Source organism: Myodes glareolus, chromosome 15, assembly GCF_982192425.1.
Source record: "Myodes glareolus chromosome 15, mMyoGla1.1, whole genome shotgun sequence".
NCBI lineage: Eukaryota > Metazoa > Chordata > Mammalia > Rodentia > Cricetidae > Myodes > Myodes glareolus.
Window position 1 is genome coordinate 65,502,487 of NC_142040.1, and position 27,095 is coordinate 65,529,581.

Below are 27,095 nucleotides of genomic sequence, written 5' to 3' on the forward strand. Positions count from 1 at the left end.
GAGATCCACCTGTCTCTGCCTGCTGAGTGCTGGGATTAAAGGCATGCGCTGCTACCACCCAGTTACAGTTTTATACTTTTTATTGTGTACCATTTAAAACATTTAAAAATCAAAGTACAATATACAGATATGTGGAAATATTCAGGATAAGAAACCAAGAATAGTTATATCCATATTCTGATGTTATTGTCTTTTTAAAAATATCTAGGCCTCTCTTTTCATTTCTCACTTCTCAGGCCTATCCAAGTAGGCAGCCCTGGCACCCAGCACTGACACCTAGCCCTGGCACCCAGCACTGACATCCAGCAGGATGGCCTTTATAAAGATTGCTATTATCTGCCTGGGGTTGTTTTCAGAGAGGAACCTGCTTGGTAGCGACTTCTGATCCGGAACCAGATCTGCTCTCTGAGGCAGGCGAGGTTAATGGAGAAAGTTAATAACCACCAGCTCAGATGGAGGCAGGAGCCCTGGAAAGATGACCACATAGACTCACCCTCAGGAACAAAACCTTCCCTGCTACCAAACCCACACCCTCCAGTGTGTCCCCTCTGAAGGTCAAGGGAGCCTCTGTGTTCGGACCCCCGCTTCTGACTGGGATGCCCACATCCAGAGATGGATACACACTGAAGCATCCATGCTGTGCTGAATCGCCTCAAGGCCCCCTTGCTTTTCAGTTGAACCCATCAGGACCGAGCCACAGATCCGCTTCTCCCTCATATGACCCTGTGTCCTTCCCTTCCTTTTCACAGACACCAGTTCCCAAATACTAAGGACTGTGATCTGAATGTGTACCCCAAGTTTTCATGTTGGAACATAGTTCCCCCCAATAGGTCGGTGGTATTTGGAGGTGTAGCTGTTAAAAAGTGAGGCTCCAATGATGATCCTAGAGTATTTGCAATGACTCGAGATTTCTCTATCTCACCACACGATACTCCACACCAGTTCGTAAAGCAACAACAAGGCTCTCTTTCATCAGATACAAGCCTACCACCTTAGTCACTCGACTGCTTCCCAAACCCTTCAGAGGTGTAAGCTCATTACCCACAGCTGGATCCCACACAGACTGCAGTCTCTGTAGTTCCCAAAAAGGAAAGATCACTGACTTCTCCCCCAAGAGGATACAGAGTCAGAAAAGGGAGGAACCATGACTGAATAGGTGTGTCCAACCTGCCTCGCAGGAAGCCAGGTACACAGAAGGTGATGTAATGAGCTTATTCAATCACACCTTTGCACAACACTGGCGTCTTCCTGTTGACCAGAGGGACTTGTCAAAGTTCATGCCTTAACTCAGGAAAGGACAGCCAGTTGTGCACAGACAGGACGGGACAGAAATGGTCAGGTAGACTGAAGAGGGAAGCCAGCAAGGCTTGTCTGCTGACTCCAGCTTCTCTTTGCAGCGTCCTCTACTCTGAGGCTTAGACAAACCTTTCTGGAATAGGAGTCGGCTAAAACAGAGGGTTTCTTTGCCACTACCTTCAAGAGAGGAAAGGCCAGGGCAGAGCTCTGAGAATAGCAGGGGGGTGATAGAGTGCTGGTTTCTATGGTTCTGTTCACCAGGGGATAAAAAGGTCACATTTCTGTCTTGCCTTGGGGAAAGATGAGAAAGGACGAGACCAAGGAGCAGAAAGTCAGGGACGTATTTTCTCTGAAATCTCTAAAGACATTTTGTGAGCTCCAACACGGCGAAGGCAATCTCTAAGCATGACTGATTTGGGGGAAATGCATGTGGCAGAGAGTGAGTAATAATAAGGTCATAGGGCACAGACCCTGTTACAAGTGGACCTCATGAGAAACTGACGTCTAAACCTATAGCAGATCCTCACTACTTTGAACGAGTGTCACTTTACATAGAATGTCCATATTTACGTAGAAATCAGCCGTTAGCCAGAAGCACACGGACACCAGTCTACCGAAATAACTGCCGTTTTGCTTACACTCAGTTGTGTGGCTCACATCCTTGCAGCTATTGCTAAAGAGGCCTTATTTTGAAGAGAGAGTTATCAATCTATTGAATGACTAGGTCTCGGGTTTAGTAAGAAGTCTTTGGCCACAACTCATGTTTTGAAAAGAATAAGGTAAATTCAGATGAGTGTAACACCTACCACAGGACAAAATAAGGGGAAACAAGGGCCTCAGGAGTAACCGGCAGATCACACCAGTGGGCACTGTTGCCTGAACCTCTAGTTCACTGTAAGATATTGCTCAGCTCCATCACTATAATGGCAGGGTGAGCATGCTTTTCTAATGGAAGACCTTTATTTATTATTTATTCATTAAAATGCCATGCCTGCATATATATCCCCTCACAGTTATTGTCCATGCTACATTAATATGAAATAGAACACGTGCCGATTTCGTGTGTTTCTTGGGAAACTGGTTTTCTCCGACAAGAGTGTTTCTTGGGAAACTGGTTTTCTCCGACAAGAGTGGCATTTCAACGCACATCTCCTTCCATTTTGTCTTACTGTGACATTAATGCTATCTATGAGAAAATACTCTCTACACTTGCCAAAACAAACTTTTCAACTTCAAAAGGAAAGTGACATATTTTTCATTTTTGCTTCTAGATTTAATAGAGATGAAAAGCAGGCGTTGGAGGCAGACATTCTGCTTTCCTAAGGCCGGGGGGAGGGGTGCTTTTAATTGCAAAGATCCAGAGAGAGCCGCTGGCACTTTGTGAAACCATGGCTAGCCAAGGGCAGGATTAGTTTTTGCGTTGTAGCTGCTTAAAAACAGCTTGCTGGTATGTGTGAGTGTGTGTGAGAGAGTGTGTGTATGAGTGTATGTGTGTGCCTTCTGAGAAAATCTTATTCTTAAATTTGCTTTCCTCATGTTCATAACAGCTTTTGTACATGTTGCTAGGAAAATACACTACTAATACCCCAAACTATGTATGCATTATATGGTGTATAAACTACAGGTATGAAACAGCAATGAAAATAATGTTATGGCTGGTGTGACCACAACACGAGGAACTGTATTAAAGGTCACCACGTCAGGAAGGCTGAGAACCACTGGCATAAACCAAGTGTGGCTCTTGTGTCCGCCTCACCAATATCTGTCAGAGGACGCCAACCTTCCCACGCTAACACGGGATGACCGACGCCCTAAAGCACACTCCGGTCGGCACTGTCCCAAAGAGCGTTGACGATGCTTGGGGATGAGAGGCTACTTTCAGTTTTAAACATTTCACCATCTCAGGGTGACAGGCTTAGGCAGGTAGTGGGTGAAGGTTGATAGGATAGAGTATACTTTTTTTTTTCTTGTGGGCTTAATTTTTTTCCTGCATTTGAAATGTATCTTTTGATGAAAAGATAATCAAAAAATTGATCAAAAAAAAAAACAGCTGTCATAATGTCTAACTAAGAGGGTTTGCTTTATAGCTCCTTTGCTTTGGGCTCCTAAAAATACAATTTTTTAAAAATAACTAAGCATAGTTCCAAGGATAACAAACTAAAAGAACAACAAAAGTCGTCTCTATCTATGAACCTTGGAATTACAGTAATTTAAAAGTTAATGTATTTTTAATCCAAATTATAAAAAAAATAAATTTACACAATTGCACCAAAAAAAATTTTTTAATCTAACTAAACAAATGGGTTAAAAAGGAAGTAGATTAAGGATAGTTACCACTTTTCTGTTGTTGTTTATCTCAATGCACAAGGCATCAAATGATAATTCTTCATTTAGCTCACAATTGGGGGAGTCAGTAAGTGGGTTGGCCGCAGCTGTGTAGTTCTTTTTCTGTGCGTAATTCAGTCACTTGTGCACATATGTTCAGCTGCTGGCGATGTGGTCAGTAGAAGGCTTCTCAGTGTTGATTGATTCCCATCAGTTCATTCTGTTGGCGGGTAACTGACTACCGAGTAAAGTTATCTTCCACATGGCATCTCATCCTGTAGGTGTTCAGGTTAGAAAAGAGGAGTGGGGAAGGAACAAAATGAGAGAGACAGGGATATCAAAAATTGAAGTCTCTTCAGCACTAGACTCAGTATTAACATAGACCCCAGGTTGCCTGGAGATCTAGAGTAGACACCATTTCTATTTATTTGTTTTTAGTTTAGCTATCTTTTTTTAGCATTTTTTTATTTTTAAGACAATCTTATTTTATATATCGATCCTACTTCTTCTCCTTCCCCTCCCCCTGCTCCCCCTACTTTCCCCACCCCACCCCCATCCATTCCATGCCTTTAATTTTTCAATTATAATTTATCCTTATTCTCGAGAATTTCATATGTGTATATAAAATACGATCATCTCCACCCTCATTTCCTTTCTCCAGCTTCCACTTTACCCCCCTCAATATGTCTCCCTCCCAACTTGTCTTTCGTTGTTGTTAGGGTGCGGATAACCTACTAAATTCAACTAGCACTGCCCATAGAGCTTGGTTGTGAGGAACATGGAAACATACTAGTGACTATATCCTTAGTAAAGAATAATTTTCTCTCTCCCAGGTGCTACCCACTACCCATGGTGCCTCAGTATGGAGTGGAATCTGGACACCCCATCACCATGAATTTCAGCTGGCTCAATCTTCGGCAGGTACTGCAGCTGCTGTGTGTGGATGGATGGGATAGCCATTTCATGTGCAGAAGATATCACTTCGCTGAACTCCTCCGCATCCTCCGGCTATTACATCCTTTCTGCCCCATTTTGAAACATTGCCTGAGCTTTGGTGGCTGGGAGGAGGGTGATACAGACAGATGTTCCATATAGAGTTGAGTATCCATGAATTCCTCCTCCATCCTCACTGTCACATTACAAGGGCATGGTTGCAGGATAGACAGAATTTGTGACCGTTTGTACAATCTGCCAAAGCATCAAATTGTTTTTAAACAAGCAGCATTCAGATGATTAAAGGCTGTGGTTAAAACACACATTGCGCTTGACTTTAAACCTATTAACAAATTCACCATTGCTGGAAAACATGAAGCTAGAACTGAAAACAGCCAATTTCTTAGTATTCAGATTGTACCTGAAAATGACATCAGTGGGACAAGAAAGAGGAGAAATTCAAGGGTACACTCTGGAGTGGGGGAACCTTCAACCTAACAGGTCACAGAGGTCAGGGGCAACAGAGGTTGAGAAAGAAGGAAGACAAAGAAGACAGGTACTGTCTGTGTTTTATGCACCAGGAAACATGGTTTGAATTGCTGCTGATGGGTGAGGTGAAGGAAGAATTGAGTGTAAACCATAACATCAGGTCATCAGGGCTGGGGGGTTCTTGGAGACTTGAATGGGGAAACTTGGGGTGCAGGCTTAAATGAAGGCCTCACTGGGAAATCTTTAGGAAGCAGCAAACAAGAAGAATTTAGGATATGGAGGATAGAACATCATTTTGGGAATTTCTGGATTAAAGGAAGACAAAAACGAGGAGTTTGTCAGGTAGATGAGGAACAAATAGCCAGGGGCTATCAGTGTGTAGTCAGTAAGGATGACAAGTAGAAGATAAATCCATAAATAAGTAAATAAATAATCGACCCGCAGAGCTTCTCTGTGACAGCTATGAAAAGGTGGGGATGGAGTGGAGAGCGTGTCCAAATGAAGCAAGAGCAGAGGCGGCTGACAATATGGCTGCCACTAAAGACAAGGAACTCAGACTGCTCTATGAACAGAAAGCCTGGGGCCTACCCTTCCTACAGTCTTTGACGTCAGGTGCACAAGGCAGATTGAGAAGAGAGGATGCCTGGGGAAGATCATTGGGAGACAGCAACAGGTGAAAAAGCAAGAGTTCAAGCTAAGTAATGAGCAGGGCTGGGGATCATAGTTGAGACTACGTCTGCCTGAGTGTGACTCTTTCCCAGGCCTCTTTCATGATGTATGATATAGGACACCTCTTCCGAAGTCTCTAAACCTTGCCAATCTCCTTCTATAAGCTGCTAATACCAATAGGGTTGTCTTCAGCAGGTTAATGCAGTGATTGCATGAGATAATCCAAGCAGTGTGTCACTCCTGGAAGTTTCCAGGCCCTTTATAAGCACATATTAACAGCAACTACGAGTTGAAAACACTCGCTTATGACTTGGGCCCACTCTTTTCCTCTTCTTTTATTATTGCTCTTAAATTAAAATTTGAATAACATAAAATTAGCCATGTTAAAGTCAGCAGTTTCAAGGCATTACTACATCTACAAGGGTGAGCAAACACCACCTTTACTCCAAAATATTAGTAAGATGTTGAAAGGAAGTCTGATTCCAGTTAAGCATCATCTGCATTGCCCTCACTATGGTCCCCAACAACTGCTTTGCTTCTCGTCTCTATGAATTTACCTCTTCTGGATGTTTTGCTTGAATGGAATATTGTAATCCATAATCTTCTATGTCTGTTTTGTTTTCCTTAACATATTTTCAAAGCTCATCCACAGGGAGGCATAATTATGGCCTCATTCCATTTTGTAGTTGAGTTATACTATTTTGCCACATTGTGATTACCATTCATCAGTGAGAGTAAGTTGTCTCCACTTTGAACGACATGAATAGTACTCTATGCATGTATTTTATGTGGCAGTATTAAATTGCTAGGTCACATGGCCTACACTTTCTATAGCAAAAGAAAAGCTTATAGAGTATGTTCTTCTACTTGTTCATTCAGCTGCAAAGTCCGACAGCCTGGGGACCTTTCCTTTGCATCCTGGAACCTAGAACCTTATGGGTCTTTAGAGAATGAGTCTTAAGTTCAAGAGAAATGTTACCATCGCTAGACATTGGTGCTTGTGAGAGGTAACAGTGTATAGAATATGGGAAAAGATTGTGTGGCCATTGTGTCTCAGACCCTGGTCCGTTGTACAGGTCCCTGAGCCACATGGAAAGAATAAAATGTTGGTATATCCTCTATCATGATACTTACATACACACATACGAACTTGGTGGCTTAGCTAGCTTTCCATTGTTGTGAAGAGACACCATGGCCAGGGCATCTTACAGAAGAAATAGTCTATTGGGGGTTTACAGTTTCAGTCCATGATCGTGGCCAGGGGCATGGCAGCAGGCAGGCATGGCCCCGGAGTAGTGACTGAGAGCTTACATATTGAAACAACAACCATGAGGTAGAAAAAAATAGCTAACTGGGAATGACATGAACTTTTGAAACCTCAAAGGCCACCCTCCAGTGACACAAGTCTTCCCCAAAAAGCCACACCCCTAATCTGTCCTTCCCCCAAAAAATGGCCAATTGAGGACTAAGCATTCAAATATATGAGCCTATGGGGGCATTCTCATTGAAACCACCACAGAAGCCTGCCCACATATACTTAAGACATGAGTCTTAGAAAATCACTTACAAAAAGCAATAAATACTTAGTGTGAGGATTGCATAATTCCCTTAAGTGGGAATTCCCACATTTAGACATATTAATTTCTTCCCAGAAGTGAGATGGGGCATTCCCCCTTGCATCTCTTCCTATGCCTTTCCCCCAATTTCTGCTACAAACTAATCCACATAGCAGAAATTAGGGGATTTGGCCCTGAAGTTAAAAATGTTTTTGAATGTTTCAAAATCCACATACCATTCTTAGCTCACAGGCTGTACAAAACAGAGAAAAGGACCAGTTTGAAGTGGTGGGTGGTGGCTAGGGAAGTCCTCATGCATCCCATATAATACCATACTATGCTATATTTAAAAATGGTGCAGTTTCAGGATGAACTTCCATGTATATATATTTCCAACGTGGTAAGTTGTGTGCATACACTTTCACAGGCAGAAAATTCACCTCAGATGCACTTGTTGGCAAAGTGACTATGGGTGACAAAATGTGAAAACCTAAACATTGTTAGGAACAGTAAATGCAGAAGCGGCAGGTGAACACAGACTCAACAGGGGCATTACCTTGATGTAAGTGGGCCCTCTATGTGTTATTTTCATTGGTTAATAAAGAGACTGCCTTGGCCCTTTGATTGGACAGAAAAATTAGGTAGGTGGAGTAAACAGAACAGAATGCTGGGAAGAGGGCAATGAGGCAGACGCCATGGAGCCAGCCACCAGGTCAGAGGGCAATGAGGCAGACGCCATGGAGCCAGCCACCAGGTCAGAGGGCAATGAGGCAGACACCATGGAGGCAGCCACCAGGTCAGACATGCTAAATCTTTCCCAGTAAGCCACACCTCGTGGTGCTACACAGATTATTAGAAATGGGTTAATCAAGATGTGAGAGTTAGCCAGTAACTAACTCTCTAGAGATAATGGGCCAGGCAGTGTTTAAATGAATACAATTTGTGTGTTGTTATTTTCGGGGCTAAGCTAGCCGTGTGGGAGCCGGGCGGGTCGAAAAGCAGGCCTGCCCGCAGCTTCTCACTACATTACCTGACTTCAAAGTCTTATGAGTAGGAATGCTTATGAAAGAATCAAATTCCATGAGATAATATGAGAGCAGAGGGAGGAGTCAGGCATCTTGAGTGACATATGAGAATGAGTCCCAAGGGGACAGAACAGAATAAAAGGGAAGACAAGCCTGTCCGTCTCCAGTATCCAGGGCAGATGGAGTGGAGCGGAAATTCAGGCCCATCATAGAGCCAAGGAACCAGAGCAGGGAGAAGTCCCTTGAATCAAGGAGTGGATATAAGCAAAGGAGGTATCAGAGATGAAAGCTGGTTTGTTTCGATTACACTGAAAATTAGAAAATCCTGTGCCTTTTTTACATTCTCTTCCTAAAATTAGATCTAAAGACTCTAACCAACCTACTGACCCACAAGAGATCTTGGATAGTCTCTTCCTGGGATGGTTTTGCTTTTATTGGTTCCTCTGGATATCCACTGCTCCCTGGGCCACCATTTGTAGCTACTGCACTGAAAACTGACTCTGAATGTGAGATCCCTCCTCTGTAATTCAAGTCCACATCCACTAATTTGATCTTCCGTAAAACTGACGGAAACCTGGCATACATTGACTGCACCAGGACTTCTCATGTCCTTAAAGATGGTCCATAAACCTCCCGGAGTCTGCGTTTCTCTCAGATAATATCTCCCAACCCTGACACTTTTATCAGGGAACTGCCATCCTTTCAAACACCTGTTGTGTCTCTGGCTTTTCCACCTCAATTTAGCGGAAGAAATAGACCAAAAAAAAAAACACACTTACTGGTGACAATTTCTGCTAATACAGGAAGGAACGAGTCCCTTAGACAACGCAGGCTTCTCAGGCTCAAGCTGGGTTTTCTTTTTGATTATACCCACAGACCCATGCCTCTGAAGAATGCTCACTTGGTTAACAGTCCGCCCATGCAAGTCACTGTGTCCGTGATTTCGCACCTTGGAACCATCTAATTAGCAGCAGGGCTAACAGCTGTGTCTAGCTTTGTTGCTCTGTGAGCACACTCACAACCACCTCACCTGGTTAGTCTTCCATTTTACAGTGCGCTTTACAGTGAAGAGCTTACTCGGAGAACTGTGGGAACTTGCCCGGCCCGCGTGTGTGTATGAGTGGTGACACCTGTCTTGGGATCGATGCCGGACCTCTAGGTTCGCTCTTGAATGCCTTGTTGACTTCTCCGTCTCTGTGGATTGCGGCATGCAGCACCTGCCTTCGTCAGCCCTAGCCACTGTAACAAAAGCACCAGAAGCTAGATGGCATCAAAGCAGACATTTCTGTCTCACCGTTCTGTGGACTGATAGAAATAAAGTCTCGTGAGGATGCTTTTTCTGAGGTACAAATGGGAGTCTGGTTTTCTTGTAGTACCTCCACATACATGGCCAGGAACAAAGAAAGGAGAGCTCAGGTCTCTTCAGTCTCCTCTAATGGCATGAATCCCATTATGAAAACTCCACCCTCATGATCTAACCTGACCTTATTCCAGTATCCCGTGGTGCAGTATAGTAGTTTTCATAAATAATCCCTCCCTAACCCACAACATAAGGTGAAAATGGATCATTTTTCTACTGTTCCTTGTCCATCTCCTTGCTAATCATAATTTAAGTCTTCACTTCTTTCAACGAGGAAATATTTTATTTTTGCTTTGATTTCCCATTGTGAGAGAATTATGAAGGGAGCTTGATAGAGTGTAACTTTCACATTTTAAAATAGATAAATTGCAGCGCTCACTGTCTCAGGAGACATGCGCACACATCATAAATGATGAAGACTGACAGGGGCATGGTGGACGGCAAAGTCAGAAGAGGACTCACTTGAGGAAGAGGGGATCCACCAAAAGACTCAGTATTATTTAACTTTTCCTTATCTTTAGTAATTCTCTCTCTCTCTCTCTCTCTCTCTCTCCCTCCCCCACCTCTCTCCCTCTTTCCATCTCCCCCCTCTCGTGATTTTAGACACATGGTCTCACCATGTAACCTAGAACTCAATCTGTGGACCAGACTGACCTCAGACTCCCAGAGATCCGCCAGCCTCTGCCTCCCAAATGTTGGGATCAAAGGTGTGCACCACCAGCGCCCAGTGCTCTTTACATCTTTCTGAGGGTTTGGGATTTTTATCATTTTTAGAAGAGGTGAAAGAAGGAAACCGAATGATAATTGGCAAAATATAGCAAAGGGAAATTCTAGGAGTATGGAAGTCTAAGCTTCCTTCTTGAGCTTGCTCGCTCAGTTCCAACTCAGCTGCCTCCACCTAGTATTCAATCAACTCAGAATGTTGCTATGGTACCAAGACTTTTGTGCTGATTGTGGGTCGTGGATGTCAACTATTCACACACACACACACACACACACACACACACGCACACGCACACGCACACGTACAATTTGCTTTCATTTGTCATGTCCATTATGTAAGCCTGAAGAAGTTTTAAGACTTAGGAGTCAGGTAGCAAATGCTTTGCTATTGTCCTGGAGGATGTAGACACAAACATCCTTGTCTGGGAGGGATACACCCTGACTTGAATAGAAGGAAAACCCATAGTCCCCAGGCACGCATTCTAAGGGTTTGTAAAAGGTTCTACTTTGTGGGATTTACAGGGCGGAGTTTTAGGACAGAATGTAGACACTCAATCTTCGAATAAACTGCCAGTGTGAACAGAGGCGCCACGCACCGAAGCAGCAAGCAGAATTATGGCTCAATAGCAAGAATTCAAGAGCTGGATGTCAAAGGCTATAATTCTTCCTTGTACCTATGCTGCCTGGACATCTTGGGCATTATATAGAACGTCTCTGTTAATATGAATCCCACTGGGCTGCTGCAAGGGTTGAATGGTGTCATCCATGACACAGCATTCAGCAGGCCAAGTATCCATCTCTGGATAGCACCTGGCTAGTAGTTATCTCACTGGGTTGCTGAGAGAATTAAATGATGGCTTTCTTGGGATAGCATTTAGAACAATACTGATTATATTAGCCACAATTAGTGATGCCTATAACAGGTAATACACATTCTGAAATGGTTTTAAAAGCACAACTTCTAGGGACGCTTTCATGACTGACAAAGGATCTGGGGGGAAAATATGTGGAAGATAGTTGAAGCCTATCTGTTTTAAATGAAAAAGGAGGGAGGGAGGGAGGGAAGGAGGGAGGGAGTCGGTCTTAGAGGATATCAGTCAACAAAGACATCCAAGAGACACAATGCAAAGCACTCCTGACTCCTGGAAATGGACCTCATTACCCAACAGTGTCTGCATCACTCCATGCAGAGAAGGCCTGGAATCTCTCCCTGGCTCCACAAGTTCAACACCAAGTTATGACTGCTTCTGTAGTTTTTGTGTATCTTTGCTCTGTCCAAAGGGCCTGTTGAAAGGACACGTTAGTCCCCTATGCGATGGTCTTGATGGGGCCTAATGGAGCTGTTTGCGTTATGCCAACAGAGTCCTTTCTAACCTGCTCTATGATGGAGCAATGAATGCTACAATAAAAGAGGGTTTGTGGGAGTGCATTTCTTCGCCTGTGCTCTCCTGCCATAGAGGACACGCCCACTTTCCTTCTTGGGGATTTCACAACCAAGCAATCGCCTTAGATGCGAGAAAATAGGGCCTAATTTGCTGGCCCTTGATTTTAGACTTTGTAAATGGCAAAACCGAGAGGATAAATTTTGTCCCTGGTAAAATACTTAGTCTTGGGTATTTTGTTATGACAGCATAAAACAGACTGAGACAATGACAGTGGCGTAGAACCAGTCAGGAGTGTCTGGAATGAACACCAGCTTCAGTAGGTCACCTCAGCTCTCACACAGGGCTACAGAATGAGGCCGAGGAAGCAGCTCCCACGTCAGAATGCACCTAAACTATTTGAAAACCACTGACCCTAAGATGCTTTTGGGGAATGGGGAGAAAGGCAAGGACAAAGTTTGGATGTCACTGTTCCATTTATGAAGACTTAATCCAAGCAGTAAATAATAATTATTGCTATTATAAGCCGTCAGAGCCAGAAGGACGAGTGTCAAGAGGGGACAGTCATGAAAAGCTCCTAAAGGAGCTTGTGTGTGATTAAGTAGTATGGATTCGATCTGAAGAAATTGAGTTTATTCTCCTTTGTTTTTTTTTTTAAAAAAAAGCTTTATTTGGTGTGATGGTTTAAAAGAAAATGGCCCCCATAGAGAGTGGTATTATTTGGAGTTGTGGTTTTATTGGACTAAGTGTGGCCTTGTTGGAGGAAGCGTGTCACTCTGGTGGGGGGGCGCTTTGAGGTCTCATATATGCTCGAGCTATGCTCAGTGAGACATTTTCACTTCCTGTAGTCTGTGGATCAAGATGTAGAACTCTCAGTTTCTACATCATGTCTGTCTAGACACTACCATGTACCACCATAATGATAATGGACAAAACCTCTGAACTGTAAGCCACCCAGATTAAATGTTTTGCTTTATAAGAGTTGCCATGGTCATGATGCCTCTTCATAGTAATACAAACCCTAGGACAGTGGGTCTTTGAGTTCTTTTTAACTTGGGAAAACTTTGTATAGAAATTTCACAGCACATATTACTCTTAACAGCTGATCATTGGAAGCAAACCAAATCTCTTTTGGAGGGTGAATGGAAAATCCATACCCTGAGCTATAACCCAGCAATAACACAGAAAGAACTATTGTGATATTGAGCAGCTTAGGTAGGCTAAAAGAATTATAGGTAAAAGCAAGTTCATCTCAAAGCATGTGACTCCATTTGTACAACACATTCAAAACAAACTCGTAGAGAAACAAAAACACATCATTGATTGCCATATGCTCACATTTGTGGGGAAGCTGGGTGTGTGTGTGTGCAGTGGTAGCATGGGAAAGCCTGGTGGCAGAGGAGAAACAGTTTTATGTAGACTGTGGTTTAGATAAGATGGATTCATCCGTGTGATAACGCTGCAGAGAATACCTTACACTAGACAACACAGTCGAGTGTGTAGGATGGATGAAGCTGAACAAGGCTGTCTTAGGGCTACTATCACTACAATACAACACCATGACCAAAGCAACTTGGGAGTGGGGAAGGGTTTATTTGGCTTACATTTCCATGTTGCAGTCCATCATAAAGGACGTCAGGACAGGAACCCCAGCAGGGATGGATCCTGGAGGCAGGAGCTGAAGCAGAGGCCATGAAGGACTGCTGCTTACTGGCTTGCTCTCCTCGGCTTGCTCAGCCAGCTTTCAGATGCTAGGGATGGTACCACCCACAATGGGCTGACCCCTCCCACAACAGTCACACGTTAAGAAAATGTCCTATAGGCCTGCTATAGCCTAACCTTACTGAGGCACTTTTTAAGCTGAGGCTCCCTCCTCCAGTGACTCTAGGTTGTGTCAAGTTGACATGAAACCAGCCAGCACAACAGGCTTGGGAACTGTGCTGAAGTCCTAGGTGGGACTGCGTACTGATTTCACAATGCATGCCCCCTGAAAATGGTTAGGCGGAAGGGATTGACCTCTCTAGCCATCTTTCCTTTTCTTTTTTCTTGCAGCTTCCTAGGACTCTATCATTCTTTCACTTTCCAAAAGAAAAAAAGTGCACCCACAAAGAAAGACCCTTTAGGAAAAGCAAGGGTTGCCTAGAACAGGCAGGCCCTACAAGAAGCAACTCCAAGAGCAAGCTGAGATCAGGATCCTCAGGAGGCAAAGGAAACAGATAAATTGTACCATTGTCTGTCTATGAATTTAGGATCAAGACCAGAGTGTAGGAAAAAAAAAAAAAAAAGATGGACTTTGTCAAAACCAAAGCATCTCAGGTCTGAGAGCCCTCAGCTCCAGCTCCAGAGCTCCTCTGCGTTCAGGTCCACAGTGTGTGTGCCGGAGCCTTCAGGAGCCAAGCAGCATGCTGGCTGTATGATGACACAACATGTAATTTCAAAACCCACAGAAAGGGATAGTTAGGAAACACACACATAGGGCCAGCTGGTTGCCTTTTATTAAACTGCAGCAATCACAGCATATGCTTCTCCGAGGTACTCAATCCTTTCAGGACACTTGTGAAAAATTACTTTGTGTGTGTGTGTGTGTGTGTGTGTGTCTGTGTGTGTTTTCTTTTTCAAATGGTAAAACACTGATGAGAAATCAGTATTAAAGCTCAAGTGTCGGCCTAGAGAAAACTCACCTCTCGAAGGACCTGAGAAATGCAGTTTTGTAATTTCTGAACTGGCCGCAAGAGGGCTTCTTTTAGTCTCAGTGAAACAATCCAGTGCAATCTTTGATCTGAAGTTTACATTTTACAAGGAAGGAAAAATGAATTGAAAGCCAAGCACTGGGTATCTTGCCATCACTAATATTTGGCTGAATATACAGTTTGTAAAATGTGAAATTGGTTGGTCACACTCTCATTTATAATTTAGAGTTGATTTCTTCTTTTTAAGCTTGGCATCGTCCGCGATGGAAACTAGGCACCCTTTAAAAGCATGTGCACGAGTTCTTTTCCCAGTCAGTAGGTGAAGTAGAGCCAAGCATCATCTTTATTTCTGTCAGTTTTGCTATTAATATATAGAGATCCTCCTATTATGCAGTTCAGTAAGAGTTCTGCAGACACTGGCTCCTTATTTATTATTTAAGGTAATTCTGTCAGGCTACAGAATGAATTTTCCTTAGTCTACCTCTTCTCCCGCACCATCTCTTCTTTGTGCTTTCCATCCATTTTATTGTCATCCTTGGGGAGAAAGACTCATGCTCTTCCCGAGATGCCACATAGTTTTAAGACAAAAAAAAAGGATTGGGAGTTGGAGATGCAGAAGTTTGCTTCCTAGCATGTATGAAGCCCTGGGTTCCATCTCCAGCAACATGGAAAACTGGACATGGAGATGCACACCTGTGCCCATCACTTAAGACATAGAAGAGGAGGATCAGCAGTTCAAGGCTATGCTCGACTATTTATATATATATATATATATATAATATATATATATATATAAATATATATATATATATATATATATAAATGTTGGTATAAATATATACCAAAATGTTTGGTAGGTTAACAAGAAAGCGCTAGCATTGAAGACCCTTCAGCACACTTCCTTCTGGGATTTGGTTTTCAGCATTTGCCTGTGGTTTCTCCATCCTACCTAGGGCTCCATCTCCACACATGCCACTCCTTAAGCCCAGGTCCCAATCCTCTATGATTGTATTACATATGACAGCCAAGAACGCTATGCACAGCACCATAGCTGCCAGAAGCCGCCATTAGCTTTCTGATTCCTTATCTGATTTACAGACCTTTCTCAGTTCTACTGAAGTTTTCAAAATTTGCACAGATGAAACCCAGAGCACCTCGAATTTTGCTTTTTTCAACAATATTCTCTCTCTCTCTCTCTCTCTCTCTCTCTCTCTCTCTCTCATAGTTTTATGTTTGAGACAGGATCCCATGAAATCTTGAATTCATTGTGTGGTACAAGATGGCCTTAAATTCTCTTGATTCTTCTGCCTCAGTTTCCCAACTTGCTGGTATCACAATGGTGTGTTATGGTCGGGCAGTAGTGGCGCACACCTTTAACCCCAGCACTGGAGAGGCAGAGGCAGGCGGATCTCTGTGAGTTTGATGTCAGCCTGGTCTACAGAGTGAATTTCAAGATAGCCCAGGATACACAGAGAAACCCTGTTTTAAGAAGAGAAAAAAAAATACAAAAGAAGAAGACAATTAAAGAAACTGACAAATCTGTGTTACCAAACTTGGCTAAAACCCAGCGATTCCTGATGGATTTAGTGAAAGATTTGGTTAAAAACAATTAAATTGTGACAAACACAAACCCTCTGTGTGTCTGAGCTAAGTCCTCTGAATATATACATTATGGTTGTATAGCCTGGTGCTCTTTAGGGACTCCCAATCATGGGAGTGTGAGGTGTCTCTGACTTTTTTGCCTATACGTGGGTTCCTTTTCCTCCTTTTCTGGTTACCTCATCCAGCCTTGATATGAGTGTTTGTTCCTAGTCTTGTTTCTTGTTCTGTGGATAGTTCTGGAAGGCCTGTTCTTGTTCTTCCTTCTTTTTAAAAGAAAGGAGGAGGAGTTGATCTGAGGGAGAGAAGAGTTGGGAGGAGGGCCTGGAAGGACTGGAGGGAGGGAAAAGAACAGTCAGGAGGTAATATATGAGAGAAAAATAAAATTCTTTAAAAAGTAGGAAGTTTTTGCTAAATGATGAACTATAAATAAACTGGTCTTTTATAATAGTTAGAGAACATTTAAAGAAGAAAATAATTGTTGCAATCTATAAAGTACAACCAAAAATCCAATCAGTTCCATAGACAAAGACCTGCCGGTGATGTGCCTATGAGGTTCCCTTTTTGCCATGAGTTTAATCCTCGGCACTGAGTGAATCAGGTGTGGTGGGCCAGCCTGTAATCTCAACACTGGCAAAGTAGAGGAAGAAGGGTCAGAGGTTCAAGGTCATCCTTGGTTACGTGGTTACATGGTGAGCTGGAGATCAGTCAGAGATACAAGAGAATCTGTCTACATAAAATATATCAGGGTTAGAAATAAAATATTTCAGTGTTAGAAAGGAACTCGAATTAACAGGCCCTTGACCTATAGTCAGTTTGTGAGAAAGCTGTAACAAATGGCCTGCATTGGCCTCTTGGGGAAGAGGAAACTGAGAAGAAACCAACAGTAGGGGTGGGCGGGGATAGTTTCAGGTTCTCACCTTCTCGGCCGTAAGTTAACATTTGCATCCAGATGGTCTTGGAATTGGCCAGAAGGAAGCCTGATTATGTTAAAATGCACAGCTGCTAAAAGCAAAAGCAGGGGTCTGTACAAAGACCTGAGATTGAGACACAAGAGTCCGGGCTCTGAGGCCCTAATCTGGTATCATGTGACTGTGATCTACACTCCTTGTCAAAGACTATTTCTCCACTACTGTGACATACAATGAATATATTTAAGGTGTTTGGATAAGAACTCCTCAAGATCATCAGTTTGTGTTATGAACAGCCCAGCAAATATCAAGTCTTGAAAATGCAGAGTGCTTTAACAATTTTCTCCCTGATTAGTCTATGCTCAACACAAAACAGAGAGCCTAACATCTAGAGGATGTCACGTTTTCAGAGTTTTCAAACTGCCTGACTTTTGAGGCACAGAGCCTGAGAGGTGGGCTCAGAAAGAACCGAGTTCCAATGTCCGATATTTCCAAGGAAACACGCGAGCATCTCGTCAAGTTCAGTCCCGCCTAAGTGAGAAATGTCAGGCTTGTTTCCCAGCTTGGCCCGACTTCAGGGGGAATCTGCTGCATGTGTGTGTGTTGTGTGGCCCTGTGTGCAGAGAGCTCTTTCTCAGCGCCTCTTGCGTCTCTGCTGACTTGAAAGCCAGCGGCCATGGAACCACATACTGTGGGAATGCGGAGGCCTTCATCAGCCTCAACTAATGCAAGAAGTAGATCATAGTGCGGGGTTGGCAGACAGATTGGCAGCTGCCACCCTATTGGCCGATGTACAGGGAAAGCATCCACATAGAGCTTAACCTCTATTCTGATTGCTTCTTGGCAAGTCCTAGGGCACACAAGATGGAAGCCAGGGCAATGGATACATCCATCACTCTATTCTGGACTGCTTGTTTTTCCTCCATAAAGTCTACAAAACTTTCTATTTGGTTTGCACATGAGCTGGGCTCCTCTTTTTCTCTATCATTGTTACCTAAGCTTGCCTGGCTAGTCCTCTTGGGAACTGTTGCCCAGGTTACAATCCATGGGCTGATGGACACATAATAGGGCACAGCCAAAGAAAGGGGGCTTCTGCAGGGACGAGGCACCATTATAAATACTTCCTTAGTTCAAGTGGACCCCTCATTTGACCCCTGTAAATATAAGATTCTCAGTGGTATAATGCCTTCAAGGTCATCTGATAAACCAGAGAAGAGGCTCATATTGGGGTTATCAAAATTTTACCCAATAGGTAAAGTGACACCTATTAAAAGTAATTGGTTTTTTTCACAGAATTTTACAGAATAACTTTGCAAAATTGTAATCTTTTTTATTTTGAAAGATTCCTAAGTAGCCACATCAAAATGAGAGGATTTTCCTGCTATGATGGAAAATCTACTAGAAGTTGAAAGATTTGTACCTTGTCATACATATATTTTCTTAAAAAAAAAAAACAAACAGCATCTGATTTCTTTGTGGTATCCTTGTAGTTGGTCGTTTTTCTACCATGTTCCTTCTTGCTAGACCCAAAGTTTCCTGAGAATGTTAAAAAGGAATTTCAGGGAATTTGTGAAACTCTGCTTAAATAGCGTTAAGAAGAGAAATGCTTATTTGAAAAGCCGATCCATTACCTAATGCACTCATGAATACCCATGCCAAGAGCTTGAACATGGAAAGGAAGTATGGAAGATTAGGAATAAAAAGGATTTGTGCACGTTATTTTGTGTAGTCTCCACCATGGGCCGGTACTGTGCCATTTTATAGGTAGGGGAACTACAGAACACTGTAACAAGTTAGTTTATTCAGGCAATGCGTGAGGGATCAAGAACGGGAAGTTGAGTCCATGTGCTGGGGAAAAGCTGACCGTATAGACAGGAAGCAGACAGGGCCTCAGTGGATCTCTAGAATCCCACTTCTAGATAACTGTGGCCTTCAGACAGGTGATCTGTGCCTCAGATCCCTGGCAAAGTCCAGAACTTCAAGCCAAGTGCAAGTCTAATTTTTTTTTGGAGCAATAATATTTATTTTGCCCACTCAGGTAACTCATCAGTAGAGTTGAGTTCATTTACTATCCCCCGTTTGTACCCTGTGTCAGTACTGGTATGCTGTAGAGCTCACAGGGCACTGAGACTGGGTCAGGCTCAATCAAGATTAAAAGGAAGCAGTGATGTTGAAATAAAATAGGTGTTGTCCAACAATCGAGACCCAGCTAAAGAACATGAAATACACCAGCCTCTGTCACTCGGGGAGGTTTAATAATCTTCAACCACCATCCCAAACAAGGTTTAGAACTGTTTGCCACTCCATAAAGTTCCCTTGTGATCCTTAGTGATCAATACGATCCCTAAGAAGAAGGCACACTACCGTTCTGAGAACCCAGCTACTTCCAAGAGATAAAAGGCAAATGGTATCTGGATATCAAGATCCTTTAGCAGAACAAAGGATGGGTCATCTGAATGTGTTTCTTCTCCCAGGAAGCTTATAAATTCCTTAAAAACAAGATTAGATTCTTTTCACACTCTAGCCGTACAGCAAGCATGCTTCCTTCCTCATCTATACTTCCATAAGTAGATACTCCTACCCAGGTGTGGTGGCACGCGCACTTAACCTGAGCACTTGGGAGGCAGAGGCAGGCCAATCTCTGTGAGTTGGAGGCCAGCCTGGTCTGCAGAACTAGTGCCAGGGCAGCCTCCAAAGCTTCACCGAGAAACCCTGTCTCGAAAAACAAACAAACAAATAAAGATACTCCTAGATCATCTGAATTCCTTCATTCACTTATATATTCATTCATTCAACAACAATCTGTTATCATCTAAGTGTAGGGGCTGGTTTTAAGCAAGACCCACACAGCTACATCTTTTTGGGGCCTGCGGTCTTTGCTGGGGAGACAAGCCCCTGCTGTTTCTAAGTCGCAGGATTAACAGAGCTCGGTTGGCCTGGACCGAGGACCTGACTAGGAGCTCAAAGCCACAGCTCGCTACTCCCCCCATTATCTATTCACAGCCTACTGCGTGCCAAGGCACAACTCAATATGGCAAGAATAGAAGAAACTTCAAGAGGTTTCACTTCCAGGAATTATTGATCTCTGGCAAAGTGTCCCTCCTTAAAAAAAATAAAATAAAAAATAAAACTCCGTCTGCTTTCTCCAGGACCTCTGGACATGGAAACGCTCACGTACCTTTTTCATCAAATCCACAGCTCCGCATCTTTTTAAGTTGCTTTGATGGGAGCTGTTGGGCAGCTCTTAGACGGGAAAGGAAGTTGCTCTGCCAGGCAAAGGTGGAAGGCACTTTGCGGTGCAGTTAATCAGTGTGCCGTTAGCAGAGGGTTTCAAAGACAAACTACATGCTTCGGCTGGTTTGCCAGACCTTTGTAAACAGACTAACCAGAGTCCCGAGCTCATAAAATCAACACCTACCCTTCCCGACACACAACCACAGGCACAGCCTCCCACTCTTTCTTAAGGTTAAGGGCTGTAGCTTCGAGAGGACAAAAGTTTCAGGTGTGGATGAGCGCTCGATACCATGAGACAGGACAGAGCTGAAATCCACTCCTCTCTGGCCGAAACTTTCCCATTAGTGTATCAGAAACAGCAGAGGCTCTGATTGCAGAGCGAATAAATAGAACATAATGGGTTTCCAATAAACGCTGCTGAGCCAGGCTCCAGATCTGTTTGGAGAGGCTTCTTTGGCACGTAGAGCCTGCTGGGGGAATTGGAGACAGACCAGTAATGGGAGCTGAAGTTCACAAAATGAGACCGTGTCTGCAGGGGTGGAGTGAGGGTAGACACGTATGCAAACTGTGTCTGCAGGGGTGAGGTGAGGGTAGACACATATGCAAACTGTGTCTGCAGGGGTGAGGTGGAGGTTGTCACGTATGCAACCTGTGTCTGCAGGGATGAGGTCAGGGTTAACACGTATACAACCTATGTCTGCAAGGGTGAGGTTGGGGTTGACACGTATGCAAACTGTGTCTGCAGGGGTGGGGTGGGGGTTGACTTGTATGCAAACTTCAAAGACATGTGACTTCTGACTGGCGCACTCCAATGTTGAGAGTCACCTTCACCTGGAGTCTGCAGGTTTTTCAGAACAGTCTTCACCTGAAAGGGAGACAGAGCTTACGAAGCTTTTTGACTTCTGTTTTGTTTTATTTTAGTTTGGGTGTGGGTAAGAATAAGCTTGAAGCTGAGTGTAGTAAAGGGTCTTAAATAACACAGCTCATTGAACCAGAACTGGGCTCTCCACTCCCAGACCTGTGTGTGTGTGTGTGTGTGTGTGTGTGTGTGTGTGTGTGCGTTTTATGTTTGGTTTTTGGGAGGGGTTGTTGCTGTTGTTGTTGTTTGGGGGATTTTTTGTTCGTTTGTTTCTCTGTATAGCTCCGACTGTCCTAGAACTCACTCTAAAGATGAGGTTGGCCTCAAACTCACAGAAATCCACCTGTCTCTGCCTCACAAGTACTGGGATTAAAAGCATGTGCCACCACCACCTGGCTGGCCTGTATATTTCTAACTCACATAAAATACCACCATGAAGAAGGCATTTGACATCGAGGAATAAAACAAGATATTTTGTTCTAACGAACCTGTTGGCTGAGTTTTCTGTCCCACCAGTACCACAGCCGTTCAATCTCAAAGAATCACACAGAGGTCTACATTGATTATAAACTGATTGGCCTATTAGCTCAGGCTTCTTATTAACTCTTATAACTTATATTAGCCCATAATTCTTGCCTGTGTTAGTCACGTAGCTTGGTACCTTTTTCGGCGAGGCAGCCACATTTTACTTCCTCTGTATCTGGATGACAACTGCAGACTGACTCTCTTCTCTTCCAGAATTCTCCTGTTCTCATTGCCCTGTCTCTACTTCCTGCCTGGTTGCCCCATCTATACTTCCTGTCTGGCTACTGGCCAATCAGCATTTTATTAAAAATAATACAAGTGACAGGATAAAAGAGCACTGTCCCACAGCACAGACTAAAATTAGTTTTATTGTGTCTGAATTTCCTTCTGAATTCAGTAAGAAATACATTATGTGTACAGAAGAGTATCTTTTAGTTTAAATGTCTTTAGCGCAGACTGCTTGGTGGGAGAGGCAGCCCTATGGTTAAGAGCGCTTGCTACTCTGACAGAGGACCGGGGTTCAGTTCTGAGTGACTGCTCACAACATAGAACTCTAGCTCCATCTGATGACCTTCGGCCTCTTTGGGCACCCACACTCTCAGAACTTATATTCACATAGATACACACACGTGCATAAATAAAATAAATAAATAAGTCCTGGGGGAAATGTAGAAAGCTGAACGGCTATTCAAAGAAAAGCACTGTAGCCAGATGAAGCTATGTACTTAGGTATCTTATGTAAAACTTACACACCTCGCTGCTGATTGTACATAAGACCCTCAGAGCTACGCCCCATGGGAGCAAGTCACTGAACAGACTATCTTCAGAGTCTCTAGGCTCTAGATAAAAAAGTTAATAAAATGAACAACCAAAGGCTGGTGTGTGGGAAATACAGCACACATAATTTCTTTGGCCTGACTGTCTGAGTCCAGGGGCCTGTTGTGCAGCGTACCTGTCAAGGCTTCAAGACAGCACGTGAGAAAAGTGACCAGTTTCCACCTCGCCAGCTCCACAGGCTGGTGTCTGCGCACCAGGAGCCTGTCCCCACAGCAATGGAGGCTTCTGTGCTCCTAGGTTGGTTTTTCCCGAGATCTCTCTCCTTGGCGAGTAGACAGCCATTCCCCTGCACATGCTCTGTGTCTCTCACACCCTGGCTTCTCTTCTTGCAGGTTGGATGAGGCTAACAGCCTCATGGAGTCTCGTCAGCTCTCAAAACAGCCACCCTTGCTGTACTGGGGGTGAATTTGAGAGAAAGTATGCATCCTATATTAAAGAGTGAGAGAAATGGGAGAAAATGGGTGAGGAAGGAGACATAGGGTAGGATGTGGTCACCAGGGAAGGCAGAGCTCCGCCTTCAGAGTGTATGTGAAGGGCCTCTGTGCCATTGTCAAGACACCTAGTGGTAAGGAGGTCTGCCTAACTCCGTCAGTTCACAGGCTGTCACTATTGTGAGGAGAGTGAAGGCAGACTGACTGGAATATCTATAAGATATGTTCAGAAAGAGTAGCTCCTCAGAGTCAGGAGTCTTCACCAGTCAACTGGTGTGAGTCACTTTTTAGGGCTTCAACATTTGGAGACAAACACCCTCATATAAGGAGGAGGTGAATGAGACACCAGCACCATCTACAATATACGCCCAGGTCCTTGGCTCCTGGGTACACAACAGAAGTCACTGGCCTTATGCCTGCATGTGTTAAAGCCACACTTTAAGTATTAAGAGAGGACATACGGCCATAGGGATGAATCATGACATTTAACAATGAAGGCAGGGCAGGCCAGGCTCTTCTCATCTCTAACCCAGAGTCCCAGGGCTGAATTCCTAACTTTGGTCGTCACTAAGTCAGTGAGCTCGGGCTCCTTATTAGGCTTGAAGTCCATCTTTTCCCCATGCTCATTGCCTTTGACTTGGGCTAGGGAACCCAGCATCTTTCTCCCCTGTGTAGCTAAAGCATCACATAGACCTGATCTCAAGGCCTCTGGTCTCAGCTCAGCGGAATCTCAGTTCACTCGGCTTTGGGGAAAGCAAAGGTAAGATCTGTCTTAGTAATGACTCCTCCTTCTTCAGCCTCTAATGCTTGCTTTCTTAAAATGTCTGTGCATGTATGAGCACACACACATGCATGCATGAAAGAAAGACAAAGAGACAGAGAGGGACAGAGAGAGAGAGAGAGAGAGAGAGAGAGAGAGAGAGATCTCGTGTTTTAATCTTTCTGTGTCCCCACAATGTCCTTGAGGAATGTATCTTACAGGCTGGACTCAGTGACAGATTCTGACTAATTAAAACAGCGTCCCATGCACAGCCACACAGCGAGCATGTTTGCATCAAGGCTACAAGTGGCCACAGATGAGCAGTTCATCTCTATAGCAGTAATTAGAGTGCTGGGCACTTAGGTTGAGAAAAATGGAAAATGCTAGAAGTATCCCGGCAGTCGACTAAATAAATATCATTTGTTCCTGATAGTTTTGGAAATGCTAAAACCAGGAGTTCCCCTGATCCCGGTTTCAGCCTTAATCACTGACTTGCAAGGTAAATATTTAAAGTTGCGTTACAGTTGGCCTTACCAGAATACATTAACACTAGATAAGGGAAGAAAACCAATAAAATATTCTCACTTGAAGAAATGATAGGGTTATAACAAAGCACTGTATTTTTATCTGATGTTTAACTGTTTCAGGGAATGAAATACCAGTATGAGAGTGTTTGGTCATTTTCACCATGCTGTTTGGCTAGATAAAGCACAACCCATGGGGGGGAATGGCTCCAGGTTGAAGAGCTTTATTGAATGGGGTCTTGTTATGTCTTCTTTTTATATAGGTGTTTTTATATGACTTGAAAACCTCAGTAAGAAAACAGGAGCTGAGAAGAGGATTTGAACTGAACAGCAAGCTCGGGAAGAAAGAAAGGAAGAAGTAAGAAGTAGGTTGCAGAGACTCAGCGGTCAATAGCACTCTCTGTTCTTGCAAAGGCCTACATTTGGTTCCCAGCACCCACATCTGCGAGTTCACAACAGCCATAAGTCCTGTTCTAGGAAGATCAAGGCTCCTTCCACTCTCCCTGTATCAGACTCCAGCTGTCCATCAATTGCCCTCTTCTGACCGTGTCCCCTCCAATACTAGTCTTTGCTCAGTCACCCACTGTTGGCTTCTCTGCTGCAAAACTGTCCCCAAGCCCTTAGGTCCGCCCTGGCTCCTCTACTGTCCTCATTTCCCTTCTGCACTAAGCAAACGGTACAGAGCCTTCCAGATCACTTTGTTACATCGCCAATAAGAGTCAGGAAGTGAACAGCAAGCCCTGCACATAGCCCGTGTGGACCCGGAGTACACAGATAGAGAGTCTGGCAGCTAAACACCAACCCATTTCCTCTCTGTCAACACAAAAACAAAACTAACCCAAAGCGAGGCTGGTAATCTGTGTAATTCACATCATCCCAATATCGTTCCTAGACATCTCATTTATTTCTCTGCTTTCAAACCTCACATTTCCCTCTCTCTTACCTGTGCCTCATTCCTTCCTCTTTTCCTCCCTCTCATTTCTTCTTTTCCTTTTTTGCAATGAATTTTAACTTTATTTTCACAGTCTATGTACTTGTGTAGATGGGGTGAGATGCAGAGTGCAGGTCGCTGGAGAGGACAGAAGAGGACAACAGGCCCTCCTAGAACAGGGAACATTTGGGAAGTGTGAACAAAAGTTCCACACACAAAGGGTCTTACATTGGGTTTTCAAATCTCAAATATAAAGAACAGAGATAGTTGAAGTGTGATTTGCTGTAGGAAGCAATATAAGGACTGATTCTGAAGGGAAGACAAAGGCCGTGATTTCTGTAATTTTAAAAATAATGATATTTTAAGAAGAACATATGAGTGAATGAGAGCATGGAATGAAAGAGCACCCACCGTCAAGCACACGAAGCAGTACCACGTGAGAAGGGAGATCAATTAGCCACAGTGACATAACACTGAAATAAGACAGAATGAAGTTCAGCCAAACACAAGGTTAATTAGAGATTACCAAAAGCTCTCCAAGCATGAGGAGAGACGACTCTCAGGCTAGGCTGACCAAGGAGGTGACAAACATGTTAGTCCTGAAGACAGACCCAACAATTAGAGGTGCTGAGAACAAGACATTATCCCACAACAACAGACAGGCTAGCAACAAGCTTGCCCAGACTCCTAACTAGAAGTTCCTGTTCTCTGTGGTTTTCTCAGGACTCAAGAGTGACCGTGAGGATGAGGCCAACCTCCCTTGGGAGCAAACAGAGCTGGGCCCTCAGAAGGGAGCCCAGAGCAGTCTGTCTCCAAATTGTGATCCCCAAGAAGTCAAACCAGGCATGTCAACAACACATCTAGCACTGATAAAATTAAAAAAAAAAAATCGATCCTTGGCATATTGAAATCGGAAAGAATGAGGCATAATTTAAGAAATCAACCCAGGATTGTAAAAAACCATCAGTGGTTCCAATTTACTCTTCTGCTTCCTCTGCTTCCACCAGCTGTCTAGAGCAAATTCAGTAATAATTCAGAAAAATGTTAACACCAGAGCAGGCCCTGAGGCTCTCATTTCCTCTTGCACTGTTTTAGTTTTTAGTTGCTTGTTCGGTGAAGGGTTGAGGACCTGGTATCTCCTCTGCAGAGAGTTCTGACTTCTCCAGGCTGGAGCTCCTGAGGCCACTTCTGGCCAGCATCCTCGTCAAGCATCCTCGTCAAGCATCCTCGTCAAGCATCCTCGTCAAGCATCCTCATCAAGCATCCTCGTCAAGCGCCGTGACCTGTGGAGGTTCTGCATCTCTGTGTCCTGTCTCTGGGACCTGTCCTTCACAGCAACCTGCTTGCAACAAAGTAGCCGGGCCTTTGCTCTGAAATAGGAAGCAGGAGAACAAAGAGTAACACCCAGAGAACAAGCCATAACCCCCTCCCAAACAAGCTCGCTAACCTAAGCAGTGTGCTTCTCTGCTGTGAACTTAGAGAGGCAGAAGAATCCGGCCACGTGTGAATTTGCATTTGAATTCTCACTGCCAGGAAGGTTCAGCAAACCAATTAACTATTTAAACCAATTAACGAAATGTGTAATTAACCTTGAAAACAGAAGTGTCAACAAGCACCACAAAGAAGTCACTCTCCCCGGGGAACTGCCTGAGGGTTTCAAGCCTTCCTGGTTTTCTGTCTTAAAGGGGTACACAGAGAGAAAAGAATCTGGGCATGGGCCTACTGTAGGCCAAGCAGCCTCATGGGGAGATGGGAGGAACCAAGGCAAGGATACTTTTTCAGAGTTTATTTCTGGCAAGTAAATATACAGGCGCTTTGAAGAGCATGAACCCAAACACTGGCGGTTTCACAGGTGAATGTATACAAGTCGTTATCAGGTAAGTGGGAACAGGAATTTCAAAGACTCCAGCTTGGAGATAGTCAACACCTGGTAGGTAATCCAAGCAATTGAATGGGGGGCAGGTGGAGAGAGGTCACCAAAAAATATTATGGGAGGCCATTGCTTGAACTCACCTCCTACTTGGCAGCCCCAGCAG